At 43.6% G+C, this 23,693-nt stretch overlaps 1 pseudogene; it reads right to left on the reverse strand.

Moving 5' to 3' along the window:
• The window catches only part of LOC130476993 (growth arrest-specific protein 6-like), an 89,345-nt pseudogene extending 73,297 nt beyond the window's left edge, over positions 1–16,048 (reverse strand).
• Between the last annotated feature and the right edge of the window lie 7,645 nt (positions 16,049–23,693).

A 23,693-nucleotide genomic window follows, 5' to 3' on the forward strand; every position in this document is an offset into this window, starting at 1 on the left:
ATCCTTGAACTGAAGCAGTCATTATTTCTGTTTGGCGCAACTGACAAGCAGAACAAAAAGTGAAACTTCAAAAGAATTCCTCTGCCCCTAAAACAATGTATAGTTCAGTATGGAAACATCACCAAATTCTAGGGTTGCCAACCTCCAGGTAGTAGCTGGAGATCTCCTGCTATTACAACTGATCTCCTGCCAATAGAGATCAGTTCCCCTGGACAAAATGGCCACTTTAGCTATTGGGCTCTATGGCATTGAAGTCCCTCCCCTCCCCAAACCCTGCCCTCCTCAGGCTCCACCCCCAAAACCTCCTGCCAGTGGCAAAGAGAGACCTGGCAACCCTACCAAATTCCCACAGCAGATATTCCACAAAAGTATCTGCCTCTTGATCTCTGCTTGGAGAACAGGGCCTTGGCAGGGTCCAAAACAAGAGGAGAAATGTACTCAGGTCCTGGAGGGCCTTTGTAAGCAAGAGATACTGAAACTGAAATGTAGTAGGTTATGTTTATGCAAATATATATCCCACCCAGTTGATATTATCATTATATGTATAAGTGTCCATATCTTGTGAAACTTGCAGAAACAGCATCATCATTTCATCAGGGCTCGTTTGCCTGCTGGTCCTCTCAGCTCTCAAGAAAAACACAGATTCCCTAGTCTCAAAGCTAGAGTCTACTATTTCCTCACCAATAGAGTGGCCAACCTCCAGATACTAGCTGGAGATCTCCTGCTGTTACAACTGATCTCCAGCCAATAGAGATCAGCTCACCTGGAGAAAATGGCCGCTTTGGCCTTTGGACTCGATGGCATAGAAGTCCCTCCCGTCTCCAAACCCCGCCCTCCTCAGGCTCTGTCCCAAAAACCTCCTGCTGGTGGTGAAGAGGGACCTGGCAACCCTACTCAGAGATCATTCTATCACTGCTTCTTTCTGAGTAGTTGATGTGTGTGTGTTTAAATGTAAAAATACCAAAATTAGGATTCGGATGTGGGGTGTGCCCCCCTGCAGACACCCTTGATTAATGGTGTGTATACATCTTTCTTTCAGGGGTGGGAGGCCCAACTGAAAGCACTTTGGCAAGAGAAATATTACACAAGTGAGAATGGGTCTGTGTTTCTAGGTCCAGCCCTTATCTTCAGGTAAGGAAAGCTTCCCCTTCCCTTTTACTGTTTTCTCCAAAGAAATGAAAAATCTAGAGATTTTTTACCATTTATTACTAGGTATTAGCAAAGCAAGCTATGCAGCAAAGTAAAAGAAATAAGCAAGGCATGGAATAAAAAAGAATCAAAGTACTACTATTTGAAGGATTTGAGAAACACTGCTTGGTTTCAGTAAAGACATAAAGAAAATCATTAAATCTTATTACAGAATGCATTTCTAATTTCAGTGACTTAAAACAGCCATAAAACTTGATGTGTGAGATATAACAATTCAGATAACAAACGGTAAGACTTAGATGAATTATTTCTGTGAACAAATTCAGAATAATGCCTTATAATGAAAAAGCCAGTCCAGTGTTCTCCATTATAACCATCTTAGAACAGTTCTAACAGATATATTCATTTGGTTACATTTCCATCCTGCCTTTCTTCCATCATAAAACTCCAGGCAATTTTAATAGTTTTTCCAGCAAGGCACTGATGAGATCCAGACCTCCTTAGCTTCAATAAGTTTGGTATATCATGTGCCTTTTATGTATTACCTGGGACCATCCATCCCATGATATGTTTGATAGCACTGAAAATGAGTTCCCTTGCAATGTATATAATATTTTTTCTAAGGTAAACTGCAGAATGGTCTCATGAGTTCTGACCTTTGGAACCTCTCCTTTGACTATGCTATTTGTATATTTCTTAGCAATAGCTGCTGCAATGCTGGTATCAGCCTAGTGGCGATGGATACATGTTAGGTATCACTTGATAAAATCGGGTTAACCTTTGAACTTGGTTTCCAAATTAGGCCTATGGGAAGTTACTGAAGCTTGGCCACAAGAAGAGAGTAAAATGGTCATGAAATATGACAGACCATTACACCTTCTGCTTGTAGTCTTGGTCATTTCTCAAAATAGCTTTTTCATCTTTGCAGAATAAAGAGTACATATTAATTTCACAATGGAATTGAATTCTGAACATATTGATATGAGGGTCTTTTTTGAATTTAGAGTTTTAAAGAACCATATCCCATAGATAGTAATCTACAAACATGCCTATGTTAGGGTTTTTTTGGGGGCGGTATCTTATGTTGTGACCTTTTATTTTTCGTATTTTCTTTACTGGGGTTATTGATTGTTTCTTTTATGTCACTTCTACACAATTTTCTACATCATTTTTATGCAATTTGTGAAACTATAACATTAGAATTTGATAAATGTGCAGGAAAATTCAGCATTAGGAAACAAAAGACTCATGGGTTCAGTTCCCACAAGGGGAAAGCAAAAGTGGTTTTTTAAAAATAATAATACTGGTGCTCATAATTTCAATAACCCTTGAAGGAAGCATTAGACCTTTGCCAATCCAGAAGACAGCTTTATAGTGCAATCCGGGGGGGGGGGGGGAGCTGCGCCACAGACAGGGCTGGCACAGCCAGGCACAGCTGAGCCACCTCCTAAGCCACTTGCTGTGCTGCAGCCAGCAACCCAACAGGGACGTTCCTTCAACCTCCGTGGAACCACTTTATGCAGCTCCGTGGGCTGCACCTACATTTTTGCTGGCCTAAATTCATGCCGGCAAATGTGGGCGTTCCCATGCCAAAAGGGCTCAGGAAGCGGACTAATGCCAGCCCTGCCCCCAGGCATGCCCCCTTTGATGCCAGTGCAAGTGCCTTCCCTGGAGGTGTGCCAATGTGTGTGGCTGTACCGATGCCCATGCCTGGTGCTGCTACATTGCTCCCCTGCCCTGGCGTAACTGTCCCAGTGCCAGCATAAATCCCCCTTATGCCAGCAAAGGTGGCATTTACACTGGCACCAGGGTCACACTGCCTCCTCAGCCCTTTTGGACCCTCCTTGTGGATTGTGCTGTCCCAGATATTGTTACATTAGAATAGGTGTTCTGACGATCAGACTGCAAGTTTCTCTACAGTTTTAGGAGTAGTTTTGCATGCTGAAATATAAGTAAAGGCTGGAGTTTTATAAGAGATGGAAATATCCTCTGAGGCAGAGTTTTTATTGCCAGCTTGATGGAGTGCTTCTCCAGTACTTAGGCAAGCTTGAAGTGGTCAGGAGTTAATGAAGTGATTAGTGGCCTGATGAATTTCCTTACATGAGCAAATATCCACGTTAATAAAGTTACTCACTCTGCTTGCTGTCTTGGTAGAAAACAGTACACTCTCTCATTGCAATGGGCAGCAGCTGACTAAAAAGTTGGGAAATGGCAGTAAATGGCAAATTGGTACTTCCCCAGTGGTGTGCAAATGCAGTAAGCTGTCCCTGTGGTTATCAGAAGCTGGGTACTGGGAGACACATGCACAAGGCAAGGCCTTAGAATGGCAATGCAGGTAAGGGAAGCTGAGAGCTGGTCCTCTCAGCAGGAAGTTTCTAAAAAGGCCAGGTGGTGGCGGTGGTTGAATCAAAAGAAGGAGAGAAAAGACCCTCTGAAGGTTGGAAAGCCAGGTGGGTGGCACATGCCAGGCAGATGGCCATTGGTGCCCAGACACCTTGGAGGGCAAAACAAAACAGGGCCTTCAAGTCAGTGGAGCTCTTCTGCCACAAAACTGAACAACAACAACGCTGGCCCATTAAAAGCAATTAAAATTAAAGCGGTGAGCCATTAAAAGCAATTGCTTTAAATGGCCCATTGTTTAAAGCAATGGGCTTCCCAGCTCCTCTACTGAAAAATACGAGCGGCGTTCACAACAGAGAATCTGACTACAGCCAGTCAGCCACTTCACCATTGCTTAACTTGTCTATTGAGGAGAATCAGATGGGGGCGACTCCTTTCAGACCCCATAAAATCAGACCCCCTGACCCAATATTCCCCAACTTGGGGATTCTTGCAAGGAGAGTTCCTTGCAGCCATGCTGCAAATTTGGGGGCTCTATCTGCAAAAATGCCCCCCAGGAGCAGCAGAAAGCCCCATATGCTTTATTGGACCCTATTTTTTTCGGGAAAGCTGGAAAAAGCCGACTTCCCATATTTACCAGTATGTGAATTCGGCTTATTTTGGGCTAACCAGAAAAAATTGGGTCCAATAAACCCAAACCCGAAATTTATCATTTGTTTTCTTTTTTTGCACAGCCCTACTTATGATACACCACTGGACATTTTACTGGCTCTGCAGATTTATAAACAACAACATTGTTTTGACAGCTGCCACCCCCACATCTTCACTGCATGACTGAAGGTAAACTGTGTGCATACAAAAAATATATATTTTAAACAGTATGTTTATTTTAAAAGGCATCCTGTTAAGCAGAGCTTCTACCTGAAATGTTGAAGAGTTACGATTAAAGTTATCCATAACCTTATACCCTAGCATCTTGTAGTTGGCTCTCCCTACTGCAGCTTCTGTTTTGTGGCTGTGCCTACCAACCACCCTATGTCAGAATTCCAAACGTGTCCACAAGCTCAAAAAGGTTAGGGACTCCTGTTATATAATATCTTTCTATAAGCTGCTTTAGGTCCCCAGTGGAGAGAAAAGCAGCATAGAAATTCCTAAATATATAAATAAATGGAAAGGCTTAGAAAATGGAACAAATTTGAACCTCTTCCTAAGGATGGAAAGCTAGCTCTTCTCTTAGCTAAACTACTGGAATATATGTGGTTAAAGGATTTCCCCCTCTCTTTTTACTTATACATGCAACTACAGAGTGAGAAAACATATCTAATGAGCCAGCTGTCAAAGCATTTTTCTAAGTCACTTGCTGCTTAATATAATTCCAGTGTAGCAATGTAATGACACATTCTGCAAGGGCTATGTTATTACTGCAGGTGAGAAATCTAAACCTTATTACTATTAATAGCAGAACACATAAGTGTATCCCTCCCTCCTTAGTTGACCCATCCTAGAGTTCTTGCACAATTTCATGAGGAGGAGTTTTAGACTGATGTGTGATTTTGACTACTATCGCAACTGAGTCCAGAGTTTTCATACAGCTGAGACGAACATCAAAACGTGTTCAACACATAGTGGAGTGATATTCTGACTTGGGCAAGACAGACTGTCTGTACTCATACATTCTGATAAAATGTCCCATTTTCCTTTGCTTTAATAATCCCTCTCAGGAGCCGTAAACATGAAAGTTTGTCTATGGTGTCTGAATTGGCATGAACAGTGGTGCTGTTTCACATCTCAGTAGAGAGGCAGAGATTTCCTAGAGGGGAGGCAGGCTTCAAAGGCCTGCTCTTGGGTGTATTCAAGATAAAATTACAAAAAAGAAAAAGAAAATATTGAAAGAGAAGGGCTTTAGTTAGTTTTTAAATGTCATAATAACTACACCATGGTTCTGATCTAAGGTTGCTAACTTGCCAGTTGCAGCGATGCCTTTCAAAGTGGCTGGCACTGTAGCAATGAGCAACTGAAGTTCTTTACAGCCTGCAGCTTTTTGCCTGCTTATTGCTTCAGATCAAGTTTATTTATTTACTTCATTTAAATACTGCATTTTTCCATTTAATCCTCACAACGACCCTGTGAGGTAGGTGACTGACCCATAGTCAACCCACATTCCAGCAAGCTTCCATTGCAGAGGCGATATTTGAACTTCAGTCTCCCAGATCTTACTCCAACCAATACACCACACTGGTTCTTGACCCTCCTAAAAGCATTGTGGCAGTGGACAACTGAAAAGTATTCTCAACACAGTAAATATAAATGCTGAGCAGAGTACCTGTTCAGAACATCACACTGAGCAATTGGACTTAGACTTACAGCCCATTCCTGAGGTTGGGAGCTGAACGGGCTTAGGAGGCAGCATGACCCTACGCCGGCTTCCATGCCACTTGCGCCATCTAAACTGGCATGGATGCCAGCATAAGGGCACTTACGCCAGCCCGTATGGGCTGAGGCAGTAGCACAGAACTCGGACGCTGGCTCGGCCTCCTGCCAGCATCCTCCTGGTGCAAGCCACACCGGCATCCTGAGAGTCATTTGCAGGGATGGAACTGGCGTTAGGCAGCTTCCTAACCCTTTTCAGCCTGGGAACGCCCCCTTAAGCAACGGCAGCGCTGCACCACCATTTTGTTGGTGCAGCATTGCTATTTTCAATAGGGCTCTCCTTCTTTTCTTGATTTGTATTTAAAAGTAGCCCTCCCCCCTGCTGCAGCAGCGAAACCTCTTTAGAGGCGCTGTGGCACTGCCACTGCAACACCATCCCCCGCCACTGAAGCTCTCAGGAATGGGCTGTTAGTCTAGACCAGGGGTGGGGAACGTCAGGCCCCGGGGCCATATAAGGCCCACGGAATCATTTGGTCTGGCCCTTCGTGGGTCCTGGCAGATCTCTAGCTCTGAAGGATCTAGGACTGGTGATCCGCCCCCTCCCGCAGACAGGAATAGCCTCTATTCAAGACAGGTGTGAGTTTGTTTTGCCAAGAAAAGGAACCTTTTCCCCCCCTTGAAGAAGAGTTGTTAGCTATGGAGCTGCTAGGACCACCCAAGAATATAGCAGGCTAATTTTTAAGTTGATAATCTTGTATCGCCCGCGAATGATATTATAAATATCCAAATGGCCCTTGGCAGAAAAAAGGTTCCCCACCCCTGTTCTAGACAATGCAAATACGATGGGGACATTCATTTTTTCATGCAAAAGGTAATTGGTTTGAGAGTCTTGCCATGTGCATTTGCCACTTCAGGAATGTACCTCATCAATTCCATGGTGATTTCCTGTGATTTTTCTAGCTTGTGACAATTATAATATTTATATCATGCTCCCAGGAAAGGACACTTTTAGCCAGCCATAGAGTTCAGATTCCCAGTCATTTGAAACAATGGGAATTATCTAGCTGTCTGTTTTTATTCTGCTTTTCACAGAATCATACAGTTGGAAGGGACCACCAGGGTCATCTAGTCCAACCGCTTGTACAATGCAGGAAATTCACCACTACCTCCCCTACACACACCCCAGTGACCCCTACTCCATGCCCAGAAGATGGCCAAGACACCCTCCCTTTCGTGATCTGCCTAAGGTCATAGAATCAGCATTGCTGACAGATGGCCATCTAGCCTCTGCTTAAAAATCTCCAGGGAAGGAGAGCTTACCACCTCCCAAGGTACCACAGCAGAGCCACTCAACAATTCTAGAGATTTCAGGATCACCAAGTATCTTGGGCTGGAAAAGGTTTTTATTTCTACCTGCCATAAAAGTAACCTACCCCCCTTTAGCGGGGAGTGGCGGTGGTGCTCTGCCCCTTCCTCTCACTTTTGAAGTACTGCCTTATAGAACTCCCTTTATGAAGATTGCAATGGTTTATGGGGTTAGTCCTCTACATCTCTGGGGATTTTGTTTAAACAATCATTACAACTATGCAATGAAGATCAGTACATATGGTAAGTACCCAGGCTAGACATCACCTCACAATTATTTTATTTAGACTAAGCTGGGCAGCCCATTCCTGAAGGGCCCCCCGAAACTCCTTTGGAGTCAGCATGAGCCTGTGCCAGTGTAGGTGCCAACTTATCATGGAATAAGGTGGCACCTATGCTGGCAAGGGGGCAAACATGCTGGCATCCGGGCGCTGCTGGGGGGGAATCCTCTCAGGAGGTGGTGCGGCTCTGCCACTCCCAGTCACTGCGGATCTAGCTCCCTTCAGGATTCGCTCTAAGTCCATAGTAAATATGTTTTTGGATTGCAGCCTTAATGGTTTATAACAATAGTCACTCTGTGTATAGAATCAAATTACTTGCTAGGGGTAGCCCAAGATGCTCTTGAATGGACTGAAACAAGGCGGAGGAACTTTTCTTTCTTAATTGTGCTCCTGGACACAGATATTAAATAGTGGATATTTGCATATGCAGCTTTCAGGCATGCGTAGGCCAGCCATAACCTAGGGTTGCCAATTTCCAGGTAGGGTCTGGAGATCTCCTGGTATTACAACTGATCTCCAAGCTACAGAGATCAGTTCCCTTAGAGAAAAGGGCTGCTTTACAGGGTAAGCTCTATAGCATTATGCCCTGCTGAGGTCTTGCTGGGGTCCTTCGACTTCCCAAATCCCACTGTCCCCAGGCAACCCCACCCCCTCCCCAAAATAAATCTCCAGGAACTTCCCAGCTTGGAGTTGGCAAGCTTACCAAGACTATTCCTGAGTATTGGTCCAATTAATGATGACCTGCAGCTTTTCATTTGCTAGCTTCTGCCACAGCTGGTGATAAATGACAACTGCCTGGGCTAATGTTGACTTACAGGGTTAAGGGCATTCATGTCTTAGAAGGAATTTGTGTGGATTTTTTTAAAAAAATTATCTAGCTAGCAAAACAATGACATTTCTGCCTCAGCCTATAGAAAAGCTTGAATGGCCAACAGCGTGGGTTCTTCAAAATCTTACCCAAAAGCTGTTGGAAAACAGCTGAAGAGACAGTAAGGTCAATGAAGAAGACTTGTAAGCAATCACAAAAGCTGTTGACTACATCTGGCAGTTATGCTACATTACAGGGTAATGTATTTTCATATTGTACCATTCAGAAGTGGGTGTTCCTCTCCAATTTCTGAAGCCTTCTGAGCAAAGTGAGGAAATTACTGTAATTGTGCTCCTGCTGTGCTCAGAAAGACAGTACCTAAGTAGCTGTATGGGTTTTCCTAATATTTTAATAAAATACTCCTGAGATTGAATAGCCATTTCTTCTGTGAATCACTCTGAGGTTTTTTTAAAGCTGCATAACAAACCAAATTAGAGGTGCCGGTTAACTGAGGTGTGTGTGGGGGGAGAGACCTAGCCTGCCTGCTTCTATGTCTTTAACAGCAGTTTTATCTGCCAAAATCAGCCAGTGAAAACTTTCCTAACTTAGAGAAACATACATGATCTGCTAATAGTTGTACATCAAGCTGTGTTAAAGGCACAGCCATGGGGATGGGTGAACAAGTTGGTACTCTTAGAGAGAAAGTACCAGGTAGAACTTTACCCTTCTGTGTGTCTAAACCAAGAAATTTTTTGAATTCTGCTTGTTGTGGACCCTCTGTCCATAGAAGGAGGAAAGGAACAATATTACTTTGAGGAACTAAGGAGGGCTGTTTGCTATCTCTGGCTTGGCTGCCAAAGGTGCCCCAGTCCACCCCTGCTATCAAGAGCTAATTAAGCAAACTCAGTTGGGAGAAGTGAGTTTGAAGCCATTACTACCTTGTTTGTATGAACAGCTGTGCTTTGCCTCATAAAGTACCCGTGGATACAGTCAGCCAAGCTATTCAAAGACAATTAGGAAGGGTTACAGCTTGAAAGAAGCAAGGCCAGAAAGGCACATAACAAGGGAGGCCATTCTGGAGCTCACAAACTGAGGTATGTTATGTAAGAGTTGGAAATTAACTGCCTGTAGTCTAGGCTCTATATATCCTATACCAGCTGGTAGCAGTGTAAATAGCTTGCCAATTGCCCGGAGGGGGCAGGCAAGACCCTTCCAATCTACTGGGCTGCATGCCTCTCCTCAGCTGGTCAGCAGGCAAAAGAGGGCCAGGTGGAGGGGGAGGTATGCAGTGCACACACACAACCCACGCAATGCGCCAACCTCACTTCAGGGTTCACCTGGAAGCTATGAGGACACTCTAGCAATCTCCACCAAACCCTTTGGTGGAAAGAACCCACTCTAAAGCCTCTTGTTAGTGCTCAAATTTTTCTCCAGTAAGCTAATTTCCCCATTTATTATTGGAGACCCCAAGCATTCCCCGTAACACAGAGGGACCTGGCAACCCTAAGTGTAAAGCTGTTTTATTTCATATGAAGTGCCCTTATTATCTCAAAAAGGAATGGAAAATAGAAAGTGTTAACAATTTATGGGATGGGCAGAACGTCATCTGATGCAAAATTCCCCAGCTGGCAGTGCAAGGACTCAGCATTTGGACATGAAACATTTTAACAGTATATATGCCCTGAGTACATTTGAAGCCATATGTTGGTAGCAAGGAAGCTTCCTAGGGCATGTGATAGAGTGGAAAAACTGCAGAGAAAGGATTCTAATACTTCATCCGCCTTACCCCTTCTTCTGAATCAGTCTTTCCAGTTACATAAGGCTCCAACTACAAGTTACACTGGAGTATGGTAACTGGAATTATGGATAATTTGTTTAGAACTGGACTGTAGAGTTACATCCTTCTAAACCATTGACCTCAGTGTATTTAGAAGGCTTTAATTTCTTTTAGGATTACACTGTTGACCCTAAAAATGGCTTTGGGGTCTATTTCTTATTGAAGATACAACAAGGGAAGAAATAATAAATCCTTCTCTTCCCCAGATCCATGGTCACATTAGTGTTTTGGAGGCCCAATTACACATCTGGAGTCCCAGTGTAACATGTAGTTGAAGCCTTTAACTACCATCATAAGTGCTGACATTTTTGACCTTATTATTATGACAGGGATAAAAGTCCCAAGCAAGTGCAGATGGAACTCAGTTGTGCATTTGACAGAAATATAACATTTTTAAAAAGTGAACTTGTCATCATAGTAGCCATGCTAGGAAAATATTACTCTAGCAGGTTATGTGCTGTCAAGTTGCTTCCAACTAATGGTAGTCCTATTAATTAATTACCTCCAAAACATCCTCTCATTAACAGCCTTGCTACAGTCTTGCAAACTGAAGACTGTGGCTTGCTTTATTGAGTCAATCCATTTCATGTAGGGGTGTGCATATCAATAAACCCAAACTGAAAATAAACCCAAAATTAGCTATTTCAGTAAATTTCCAGTTCAGGTTTACTGAATGCACAAACCTAGGAAAAAAGCTGAAGCCGAATAGACAATTCCGGAAAAAGCTGAATAATTAGTAGGCTTTTTCTAGGCCCTGGGGTGGTCATTTTTGGAGGTAGAGCCCCCAAATTCACTGTGTAGCTTGAAGGGACTGTTCTTGCACAAACCCCAAAGCTTGGTGAAGATTGGATCAGGGGGTCTGATTTTATGGGGTTGGGAAGGGGTCACCCCCTCCCCCATTGACAATCATTGCATGGATAGAAAAAGGAGCCTTTTATCTATTGATGTTGCTTCTAATTTCTCCCATAATTTAGTCCTAGAAATAGAATCAAAAGCTGCCTTCAAATCCACGAAGGCAGCATCAAGTGAAACTGAAATTTGGAAGAGTACTTTTCGATCAGATGTTGGAGAATCAGGCAGTGATCCCTGAAACCAGCCTGTTCATCTGTGATTGGGTTTTCCTGCTCTAACCAGTTCTTGAATTTATCAAGAAGGTGTCTGGCATACAACTTGCTGATAATACTGAGAAGGCTAATAGGCCTATAGTTTGTTGGATCATCCCTCCTCCCTTTCTTGAAAAAAAGTACTATAATCACCAAACCCCAATCTAGAACCCACATTTGTCTTCTTGGTGGTCTGTAGTATCCTCTAACAACAAATGAATCAATTTTCAAATGGATTTGAATTTCCAAATGATTTCAAATGAATCAATTTTCTTCCTGTCAGCTTTCTTCATAGTCCAACTTTCATATTCATATATAGTAATGGGGAATATCATAGTATGAATTATCTTGATCTCAGTCTTCAGCAACCCTTCCTTACAACTCAAGGATCTTTTCCAGTTCCTTTTTGGCTGCCCTTCCAAGTCTTAATATCCTTCTCATTTCTTGGTTGCCATCTCCCTTATGATTGAACCAAGGAATAGAAAATGCATCTCCTCCAGAGCAAAACGTCCTGTGCCTAAATGGAAACGTCTTGGATTACCCAGTCCTCCCCAGCCCCTCCTGATGGAACAGAAGACAGCCACAGTAAGACCCCTTTGGGGGCTTTAATCTATAATTTTTCTCCTGTGTGTGTGTGTGTGGGGGGAAGCAGAGTCTGTGTGAGTGTGGGGAGGGAGCAGTTTCTGTGGGTGGGGGGGGGAAGCCAAAGGGGCTTTTGCCGGTTCTGCCTGGGGTGTGTGTTCCCCCTCGAGTCTCTCTCTCCCTGGTTTGAGGGGGGGTTTCAGTTGTGTGTCTTCAGGTTTTCCCTCATTCATAAAAAACTTCTCAGCTGATTGTTGGGGCTGGGAGCTTTGTGCGTGGGCGGCAAGCTCTGCTCAGAGATGCACATTAAGGGTGGCGGGGACCCCTTTCGGGGCCCATATCTCAGCCCCCCCTGACCCAATCTTTACAAAACTTGGGGGGTCTTTCAAGAAACGTCCTTTGAAGCTATGCTGAAAGTTTGGGACCTCTACCCCCAAAAATGCCCCCCCAGAGCCACGGAAAGGAGCGATTGTGTTTTTAATGGCCTTATTCGGCCGAATTTTTTTCCCGAACTTTGAATTCCCGCCGAATTGCATGGACCCGAAGTGGGGGAGTTCGGACTTCGGCATATGCCGAATCTAAACAGGCTGAATTCAGCCGAATCCGAACTATACCGAATTTTTTTTAATTCAACAGCCCTATTTAGCAGTTTACAACGTACAATTCACTTAGCCATGACTGTTGGTATGAATTATGAGCTTAAACTTGTGGAGTTTCATCAAATTCAATCAAAACTTGTGGAGTTTCATCATATTCAACTTCATCAAATTCAATCGTCCTCTGCTTTGCTAATATCATGTAGCAAGAGAAAAACACTTGACCAAGCATTTTGGAATTTGTCATTCTAAATTTCCCTGGGTTAAGGCTGAAACAAATAATAAATGGTGATCAGCATGGGCAAACTGCTGCTGCTGTTGTATGGACTTGTCCTCTCCTGTGGATAGAGAGAATTTTATATTTTCATGCTCCTATTACCTCCCAGTCCTTTGTGGGCATTGATTTCCTTCAAAATAATTATAAAACAGAACAAGGATTGAACAGATGTCAAGTATATGAAGGAACCATGCCAGCAGAATCATTGCATAGCCATCAAAGTCTGCTGTTAGTGGAAGGCTGGTGAGGAAACAAATTTAATTTTCAGGTCTTTTGCTCACTATTTTCATCAGTAATGTCATATTGTTGTCAGAACTGATATATTAGAAATGATTCACATGTGCATATACATCATAAACGTATCACTTATTTTTTGAAGCTCAGAGCTTTCTCTCAGAGTTCAATCTCAAGGTTTTTCTCAACTCCTTGAGCCAGGAGACATTCCCACTCACTTCAAAGACTTTTCTCAGCACTTCTGTCACTGAAGCCAGTGAGTTCAGCTCCACTGCCTGAATGCCATTCTTCCTGGATAGCATTACATTTATTTTCACTTCAGAACTCTTTCAAATTTGCTTCACAGGGAGGCAAAGGCTATATCTGGAGAGAAGATGGGTCTAGGGAATTGGCTTTACAAACTCTAATTAATGCTAATCGGTTAGCATTAATTATGATCAGTGTTGTTACATGTAACTCTAAGCCATGGTTAAGGAGATCAAGGAAAGGGAGGAGGGAATTCATGCCAGATGAAATGGAGCAAGGGGAGCTCCCAATTTACGTATCATGGTTTCCAGACTTTAGCAAACCCCACAGGATACATTGAAAATTGGATCCATAGTACAATTTATGTATTACACAGACATGTATTTATTTATTTAATTTCAATACCACAAATATCTCTGCGATACTTTAGTTTCAATCACTTCCTCTTTATGTCTTGTTCATAAAACCTGGTTTTCTATGATGCTGTTCCACGTTTCTGCTATTTCCAGATTATTTGCCAATAATGGGCAAACCTCTTGCCCCAGTACCCCAAATGAAGACATGAGACCAAAGCATGTATTTGACTAGTTTATTTAAAACAGCTTATCTATGTCATCAATTAATTATGCTAATATTTAATTGAGAGTGGGCTGCGCTAGGCAGCCTGTGAAGGCTGCCTTTTTCTGGCAAATCCATCCTGGCTCCAAACTCGGCCTGCGGCTGCCGCTGACCTTGTTTGACTTGCCTGCACTTAATGTGCTGAGAGGTGCCCATACCCATCCTCCTTACCTGATGTGCCAAAAAGCTACTACCAGGTATGGTAAGATGTTGCTCAGCACCAAAGGTGCTCCTTTGAAACCCCATCCCACCATAAAGCCAGTGATGGTCTGTTCAGGACACACCAATCATCATGCCCAATGGCTTGGGGTGCTCATTGCTCATCCCTACCTATCATGAGCAACCCGCCCTATCCCTGCCAAACAAGGGTGTTAGCCTTGTGTAATGCACCTTGCCCCACCTGCTGGTTATAACATCATGCAGGCCTCGGCATAGAAGTACAAATCACATCCCTCCAAAGAGAGATGGACCCCATCATCCTGAAATAAATGGTGCATGTCAAATCTGATTGCCTGATATGGGACGTAAGCCCCATCGATAACCAAAACAGCCTTACACACAGCAGAATTCACGTTGCTCCACGCTTTGTCAGTCCTTGAGGAGTTAACTGCTCCCCTCCAAGCACATCATTGCAAAAGCTCAGTCCATACAATCATGGTCCCTGGTAACAACTCCTCACCCTCTTCAAGTCCCTAATTATTCTGAGCCTGAGCACTAGGTTGTTCTCACCCAAATACGACACCAGGACCTCAGCATGACTGCCCTCTCTCAGAATCTGATGAAGAGAAGGCAAGAGATGGTCCCACAAAATCCCTCTTCTACTACACCACTGCACACTGGGGGTATAATCCCAGCTGCATCTCGATTCCATTGCTGGCGGCTTGTCTGCTGGCCCAGAACACGATGGAATGTCCCAGTACACACACTCTGTCTGGGTTCCTTGATATTCCTGGACCTAAAAGATAAAATCAAGCTGCTTCTCTAACATATGACTTGTAAGCTTTTGATTTCCATTTCCCAACCGTTCAAATGGCTTGGTCAGACATTCCCAAGCTCGCTGCCATAGTAGCTGCACCAATACAAAAAGAAAGAGTTTACTTGTATCATTCTGGCCTCCCCATCTTCCTCCCCACTTTTTCTTTATGGGGGTATCACTGCCTCACCAGGTCTCCAGTGGCTATTATTTACTACTGATGTATGCCATCTTGTTCTATTGCTGCTACACTGTGACTGTAGTTTTAACTTATGTTTTCATTTATATTTTATGGTTTTAAATGTTGTGACCTGCTCTGACCCCAGCTTGCTGGGAATGAGGGCAGTCTATAAATGTGAGGAAAAAATAAATAAATACTCACCTGCTGCTAAGTCTGCCTCTGCTAAAATGTTTCTGTTCACTATTCAAAACTGGAAATGAGTTAGAGGGGAACCATTGAAATGCTGAAAAAAGATAGCCAGGGCATGGGCCCCTTGATGCCATGAACTCTGATAGCGGTCACACTGGGCATAGCTGGGGGTCCCCTGTGGTCCCAAGAAACACAATGGCACTCCTGCCATGCAGATCAGTTGTGGACATGAATTTACAATTGAACCTTTTCCACAGCCACCTTCAAATTCCCTACCTGAGGAGCTGTCCACATTGAGCTGTCTCAATATGATGCTGGCAGCAATGCCCTGAACCTTAGCACTGCGTACAATGCCATTAATGCTGCCATCTGAAAGAGTGCTGCCTCACACCCATCAACACTATCATTCTTATATCCAGCCAAAAAGCTGTGCATCTCTGGAGTAACAGGATGCCGCGTGTCCTTGGCACATGGCTCTTCCTGCACCCAACCTTCTAACATTTGCCTAACCTTAAAATCCCCAGTATTGTCCCTAAGACCAACCACCCTGCTGAAAATGCCAGTGCCACTAAATAACCCCTGATTGTTCTACAATCCAAACTCTTATCTTTCAATTGAAGCATGAACCTCTGAATATGCTCTACAGGCAAAGGCCCAAACTGTTCCAAACCCTCCTGGTTGCAAAAAAATTGGGACTCCTTACTTTGCCTCGCATAGGCCATTCTTGTGCCAGGTGCCAATGAGACCATTATGGCCCACCACACTTCAGGCTCCCAAGATGCCACAGCTTGGCTGGCACCAGTGTCGGGCCCTGGTCTGTACCTGGCACCAGTTCCCAAAAATGCTGCTCCTAGAGACAAGAGAGCATGTCGGTATACTGCTATCAAGGCCAGGCACATGTCTGACCTTAAGTAAAATATTAAGGTGTAAACATTGCAAAACTAATGACTGGCCAACTGCATGACCCTAGCATTCTTTGAGGACTGATTATTTACCACCAGCCTCACAGCTTGGTTATCACACCAGAACAAGAAAGACTACGGCATCTCTGAATTGCTACTCCCAAATGTGTGTAGCCACAACAATGGGAAACAATCCAAAAAGGTTATGTCCTTCAGAATGTGCCTCCCCCAGCTCCCATTCTTCTTGCCACTGTTTAGCACAGTGGCCCCTAAAATAAATCCTGAAACCCAGGCATTCAGCTGTGTCATTTGAATCTGGAAAGTGCCCCAGGAGATGCTGCCATCTCCAAAAGACACCCCATTAAACTTTGCTAGAAACCCATGTATGAGCATCTACCTTCATTACACACTATGCTAATCAGGTGATGAGGTTTCTCTGCTCCCCTAATTGTTTCAGCCATACAGCTAAGAAAGGCCCTTCCCCTTTACATACCTTGCAACTGTTTCAGGGTCACCTTGCAATAAGTCCTTGCACCTCTCAGTCTTTTCCTTCAGCAACCTACAAGCCTCAGTGAAAGTGTTAATTTCAAAGCCTAAAAATGTCAAGCATTCAGGCCCTCTGCCTTTTCTTCTGCCAGTGGAAGCAGATCTCTCGCTTTGCAGCGGTAGCCCCATCACCTCCAGCCAAGGTCTGCTTGGTACTTCCAACGTCCCCTTTAGCCACTACCTGGGCTTCTCTTGTTTCACAACTCAACAAGCTGCCACTTTTTTCTGCCAAGGAAGAAGAAAATTGTTTAATAGCATGTCTTTCTAACTTTGCTGGATGGGGTGCCACACCCGGTGCCCGACCCTTGAACAGCCTAGGCTGGCATGCTGCATGCTCCAGAATTTCAGTCCTAGTTAATAAATCTGAAAGGCTAGGGGCATCTGCTTCTTCAGACGAAACTTGCACAGGCTGCTTCTTCTGCAAAAAAGGAGTTGGCCTTTTTGCCAGGCGCTTCTTCTGTTGGGGCTTCTTTGGCACCATATAACAAGATTTTATTTGTAGCTCATTGTGCATGCACTGTCTATATTAAGCAGAAACAACCAGTTGGATTCTATAAGCCAATAGATGACTTCCTGATCTAGGGTTGCCAACCTCCAGGTACTCAGCACAGAGATATCAGTACAAAGTGGACACACTGGTATTGTGTTAAACCATATAATAAACCAAAGTGCAGTGATACATACAGAGAACACATACAACTATATACACAAATATACAGTGCTTTTTCTAATGCAGTCTTTGTGCAAAAAGATTTTCTGTAGTAGTTGTAGTTGTAGAAAAATTCTTTTAAAAGTCCATAAAGTACTTTTATAAATATTCAGATCTTCATGGGAAGGCAATTGTACTGATATCTCTGTGCTGATTTCCAAACCTTATGGTAATAGCACGGGAGTGCACTTTTTTTGTGGTTTGCTAAACCTCCAGGTACTAGCTGGAGATCTCCTGCTATTACAACTGATCTCCAGCCGATAATCAGTTCACCTGGAGAAAATGGCTGCTTAGCCAATTGGACTCTATGGCATTGAAGTCTCTCCCCTCCCCAAACCCTGGCCTCCTCAGGCTCTGCCCCAAAAATCTCCTGCCAGTGGCAACCCTATCCTGATCAGAAGTTTGGAATGAGAGATGAATTCCAGCAAAGCATAACTGTTGGTTGCTCACTAAAAGCTCTGACAACTAAAACACAAACTTCTTGATTTCCTTCAGCCTCACCTTTTTCTGTTTTCTACTCTGGTTTGTACATTTTTCACCTTCAATGAGTTTTTCTAACTACCTTATTTGCTTGTCATTTGTAGCTGACATATGCAAAGTCAGGGTGCATCATGGCAGCAAATGTAATTACGCTGGTGGCCCATGGTAATAACATAGTTATCATATGAGTAATCACAATCAGTTTCACAATTCTTTCTGATAATGCCATTTTCTCTGTACCATAAAATGGAGTTGGAAGTAAAAAATTCATGCCTGCCAACAATCTGAGGTTAGCAGACTGGTATTCCAATTCATAGTTCACGCAATAGTTCAAGTTTTTTTGTATTGCAACGTATAACCAATTTACCTTGTTATCAAAAAGAAAAAATACAGTATATGGATGCAGCTATAATCAAACAGGAAATTACTTTTGCAGTGTTAGGCAGCCTGGAAATCCCAATGTGACAGTCATTTTTTTTGGGGGGGGGTCTATTCATTTGCATGCCTTGTTGTTAGAAGTGAAAGTCAATTCTGATTTTTCTAAAAGCATTCACTTCTGTGAACAGAGAACAATCCTGGATGCTAATAAAAGACCAAAACACCCTAGCTGAGCTTACTGTCTGCTTCATATGAAGGCTATTAAGCTTGATGGTAAATTAATTAGCTTCGGTAAAATGTATTAAACAGAAACAGAAAAGCAGTTTTCAATGGTCTACAGACATACCACTGAAGAAGGTAAGCCCCATGCTAGCTGGAGGCCAGGACAAATGCCAGTGCCTTTGGAGGAGGGATCTATGAGTACCCAGCAGCAGGACCTCTGGTGCTGATTGGAAGAAGCAGGCCAGCCACTTTCTCTCTTTTGGAACCCTGCCTGTTAAATAAGTCCCACTCTGGCTAGAGGCCAGGATAAAGAGCATATATCTTGCCAAAGGCATGAGCTGAAGCTGAGAGCACAAGGGTAAGAGCTCTTACCCTGTGGCTCTTACCATGATGGGGCACATAATCCAGGCCCAGTCATGCAACATAACAAGTGGAAGAAGGTTCACAACTACTGGAGAGGGAGAGGGACTCCAGTTGCTTATCTCTCTGGGATGTTACAGAATGGGGAAAAAATGACCTGGCTTGCATAACTAAGATGTGGCTGGAAGAAAATGACATGGTGTCTGTCCCAACTAACTGCCTGGTTATGCAGTTCTCCACCAACCCTAAAGGCAGGAAGGGTAGCCTTTATCCTCTGAGTCGTTCAGTTTTCACAGACTCCTGGTACAAATAAATTGTACATTCTGCTTGTTTACTGGACTCCTAGCTCCCCCGTGGACACCCTATCTGAGATGGCAGAAGTCCTTTCGGGTATGGTGCTAGGGACACTGTATGGAAGTAACAGGTATATGACTTTAAGAACGTTACTTGCCAGAGGGTGATTAAGTGTTTAACCTTGATTGGTGGGGGAGGTTTTTTAAGGCACTTGTCTCGGCTTGGAAAAGATCTTTTTTTTCTCTCTCTTTCGACAGCCTTTACTAGTTAGTGGAATTATTTTCTTTGCTTGTTTTGAATGGAGTACGTTGCTTTTATCTTTTTGAAAATAAACCTTGTTTTATAAAATTAACGAGAGGAGCCGTGCATGTTGTGGTGCGACTTCCCCAGAGGAGAACCAAAGGCCAATGAAATAAGGTTTGGACAAAGAAGAGCTTTCAACCTTGTAGTCAAAGGAGCTGTACCTTGCCCAGGGGGGGCCTGGAAGGGCTGTTATCAGCATTCCAAACCCAGACAAGAGGTTGCTGGCTCATACATGGTGGCAGCGAAGGAGACCCTGGATGTGTTCGTACTGCAGCAGCTGTGAGTAGCTCTGAGGATTAACAAGCAAAGCAAGTTTGTTTTTTGTTTTTACTTGTCTTCCTAGTAAAGTTAACATGAGTTTGGGTCAAGGGGGTTCGCTATCTGGCAACTCGTCTAACCAAGTGATTTATAAAACAGAGACTATTGGGCTGTCTAGCTGTACTAAAGAATTTTTTCCTGAATCACCCTTGAAGCCACAATTCAGCATTGAAGATGATCTGCAGGGCCTAGGAACGAGTATGTTGGACTACAGAGAATTGCCAAGTGTTTCTCAGAGACGGGAGCTGTATTTGAAAACAGACCCATGTTTATGGCAGAGGGCAACACGAAATAGAATAAAGGAAGATTATGTGGGCACCTCACTTAAACAACTACAGTCTTCAGATAGTGCACAGCCAGCAGGTAATGGAGTTAACCCAATGTCATCTGCAGTCCCTCAGGGCCCGCATTCTCCAGCAGTGCCACCAGCAGCACCAATGGATCAGCTATGTACTTTGCTAGCTCAGTTTCTTGGGCAAAATGGACAACAGATGAATATGCTCCAGACTCATCTCATCCAGAACCAGTATGATAGATGGTCCCGTCTAAAGTTCCCAGAGCTGAGGTCAGGTGAAGATATTTCAGCTTTTTTTGCCCTGTTTGAAGTAACAGCAAAGGACTATGGTCTCCCTGAGAGAGAGTATATGGGAGTACTTAGGCACTGTGTGCATGGAGAAGTTGCTGAGCTGTTAGCTCAACTAGCCCCAGATCAAGCAAGAGATTACCAGTATTTTAGGAATTTGGCCCTCCAGCAATTTGGGCTCTCTACAGAACAACTGAGAAGACGCTTTCGTGCTGTCAACCTGAGACCAGAAGAGTCTTACAGTGCATTTGTGAGCAGAGTTCACAGAATGTGTGTAAGGTGGGCAGAGAGTGCACAGGCACACACATTTCAAGATCTGCTGGAGTTGATAGTACGAGAACAAATTTTTCAAGCCATTCCTCAAGAGCATGCAGTTTTAGCTCGGGCCCAGAGACCTATGAATACACGAATACTTGCAGAGGTGTTAGATGAAGTTGCTGCTGCAAGTCAACCTTTACAGTCCAAGAGAGTTGGGTTTATTAGGTCTGAGAGGGATTGGCCACCCCTGCCCCCACGACAAACAAGAACTGAAGAGTACCAGCAAAGACCATCAGTTCCAATTCCCAGACAACGCTTTTTAGCACAAGCAGGGGCTTTGGGTCAGGAACAGAAGGAACACATCAGCCTTATGCCAACAGTGGGAGTTTGTTATCACTGTAAGCAAGGGGGACATATTCGAGCTCGATGCCCTTTATTGGCGAAAAAGGGTGCTTCGCAGCAACCAAGGATCCATCGAATTGCAAGTCAGCCACTGACAAATCAGTTGGCAAATCAAGACCAACATCAAGAAAAGCAAAGGGAGACAGAACACCAAGAGAGTCTTGCAACAGCCCCCTTAGGAGAAGCACTTCAAACCCAGATGGTATGTAAGCAAAGACCTGGGGGAAGTAGTGACTGGCCCGCTAGAGAAGTGCAATTAGGAAGAGAACAGCAAAGCCAGTCCCAGGGTACAGTCCAACTATCAGAAGATAGAATTGAGGTGAACCGCATTGATTTATCTACTGTCCCTAAAAAACCCATTTCATGCTATATCAGCCAAGAACAAGCTGAATGGTGCTCTAAAAAGAGAACAGTCTATGTAGAGGTACAAGAGAAGGTTCTCCTTAGAGCAACCTGGGACAGTGGGGCTGATATGTCATCTATTTGTGAAACCACATTTCATGATTTAGGGCTAAAACCAGATGGGAAGATAGAAATTCGAACTTATGATGCCCAGCCTAAAGAGCAGCTTGTTACTTATGCCAAGGTTACAGTAGGGGACTGGACTGATGTTATTCCATTGCTGGTTCATCAAGGAGATGATCCTGCCTTTTTGCTAGGGATGGATGTCCATTTTAAAATGTCAAAAGCAGGGGAATGCATTAGGCAGTTCCCAGTGGTTACTAGAAGCAAGGCTAGGGTTGTTGAGATGCAAGTGCCAAGTCAGAGTGAGGAGAGCCCTCTACTATATACTCAGCAGGAGAAGGCAGGAGAGCAGGGAGTGAGGGAGCAAGCTTCACAGCAGTTAGATCAAAGTGACCAGTCTCCGTTTAGGACTGAAAGTATGGCTCAACCTGCGGAATTTGATTCACAAGTCTTTAGGAATTTGCTAAAGACATCTTCAGATCTACAACAATGTCGTGAAACTGCTGAGAAAGTTAATTTGCCACTGGATAAACCTGGAGACAGTAAGATATTTTGGCACAATGATCTTCTTTATAGAGAGTTTATACCTAAAAGGAATAGATCATTGTTACAGTCACAAAAGCAATTAATAGTTCCTGAGCCCTTTAGAAGGGAAGTCTTAAGACTTGCCCATGACCTACCATTGTCTGGGCATTTTGGATTTAAGAGGACTCTTGCTAAGGTCACTTCAGCATTCTATTGGCCTGGAATAAGTAAGGATACTAAAGAGTATGTAAATTCATGTGAAACATGCCAAAAGGTAGGATACTCCTCCGACCATATAAAGACGCCGTTGGGAAAGATCCCGATTGTACAAGTGCCATTTTCGGATTTACAGATTGATGTCCAAGGACCTTTTCCCCCTACTAGATCAGGGAAGAAGTTCATTCTTGTTATTATAGATCGGGCAACCTGCTTCCCTGCAGCTATTCCTTTAAGGGTTGTTACTGCAACGAGTGTTGCCAGGACATTGTTAGAATTCTTTGCCAACTTTGGTTTTCCAAGGGTCAGCATTAGTGATAGATCATCTGTGTTTGTAAGTAATCTAATGCAGAAGCTTTATGAGTTGGCAGGAGTGACTCAACAGCTTAGTGCAGTTTATCACCCACAATCTCATGGACAGATAGAAAAGTGGGGAGGGACCTTGACACTTATGTTAAAAGCCTTTTGCCTAGAACATCATGGCAACTGGGATGAGGCGGTTCCATTCCTGGTCAGTGCATATCGGGATGCAGTGCACCCATCTCTTGGGGGCTATACACCCAATGAATTGGTGTTTGGAAGGAAGTTACCTGGTGTTTTGGAACTGCTGAAAGCGAGTTGGGAAGGAGTTTGGGTCCCTGAAGCATCACAGTCTGTGGCAGAGTACTTTAATAAATTACAACAGACCCTACAAAAAATACGCCAGATTGCCCATCAAGCTCTCACAGAGGCTAGAGAGAAACAAAAGGTATATTTTGACAAAACAGCTAAGCCTAGGGCTCTGCAAATAGGAGACTGGGCTCTGCTTTTAAGCCCTGAAAATGTGGGGAAGTTAGAACTACATTGGACTGGACCTTTTAAGGTTGTGCGGGACTGTGGAAATGGAAATTATGAGATTACAGATCCCGAGAGGGGTCTCCTCTTTGTACATATTAATCATTTGAAAAAGTTTGTTACCCGTCAAATTCAGCAAATATCAATTGATGTTTGGCCAGAGGAGGACTTTGATATTCCAGACTTGCTTTCAGAGGCTGAAAGGCCGACTGGAGTGTATGAGATTCCTGTTAGCGATGCTTTATCACATCAGCAGCATAAACAAGTAGTTGATCTGTTGCAGAATTTTAAAGAACTGTTTACTAACCGCCCGGGGAGAACCGATTTAGTTGTTCATGATATAGATACAGAAGACCATCTGCCTGTTAGATCTAATCCTTATCTTGTGCGTGGGCCTATGAGGGAAGTAATTAAGTCAGAAATTGAAAAAATGTTGCAAATGGGAGTGATAGAGCCATGTACCTCTGAATGGTCTAGTAACCTAGTTGTTGTCACCAAAAAGAAGTTAAATGAAGATGATCCAACTCAATATCGTCTTTGTGTGGACTTTAGAAAGTTGAATAAGTTAACTAAAGTGGATCAATATCCTTCACCCTATATTGAAGAGGTGATAGAGAGATTGGCAGATGCAAAATACATCACTACCTTTGATCTTACCTCTGGATACTGGCAGGTACCACTCACAGAGAGAGCTAAGGAGAGAACATCGTTCTCCTGTTTCATGGGACAGTATTGTTTTAAGGTACTTC

The sequence above is a fragment of the Euleptes europaea genome, chromosome 4 (genome assembly GCF_029931775.1).
Source record: "Euleptes europaea isolate rEulEur1 chromosome 4, rEulEur1.hap1, whole genome shotgun sequence".
Classification (NCBI taxonomy): domain Eukaryota; kingdom Metazoa; phylum Chordata; class Lepidosauria; order Squamata; family Sphaerodactylidae; genus Euleptes; species Euleptes europaea.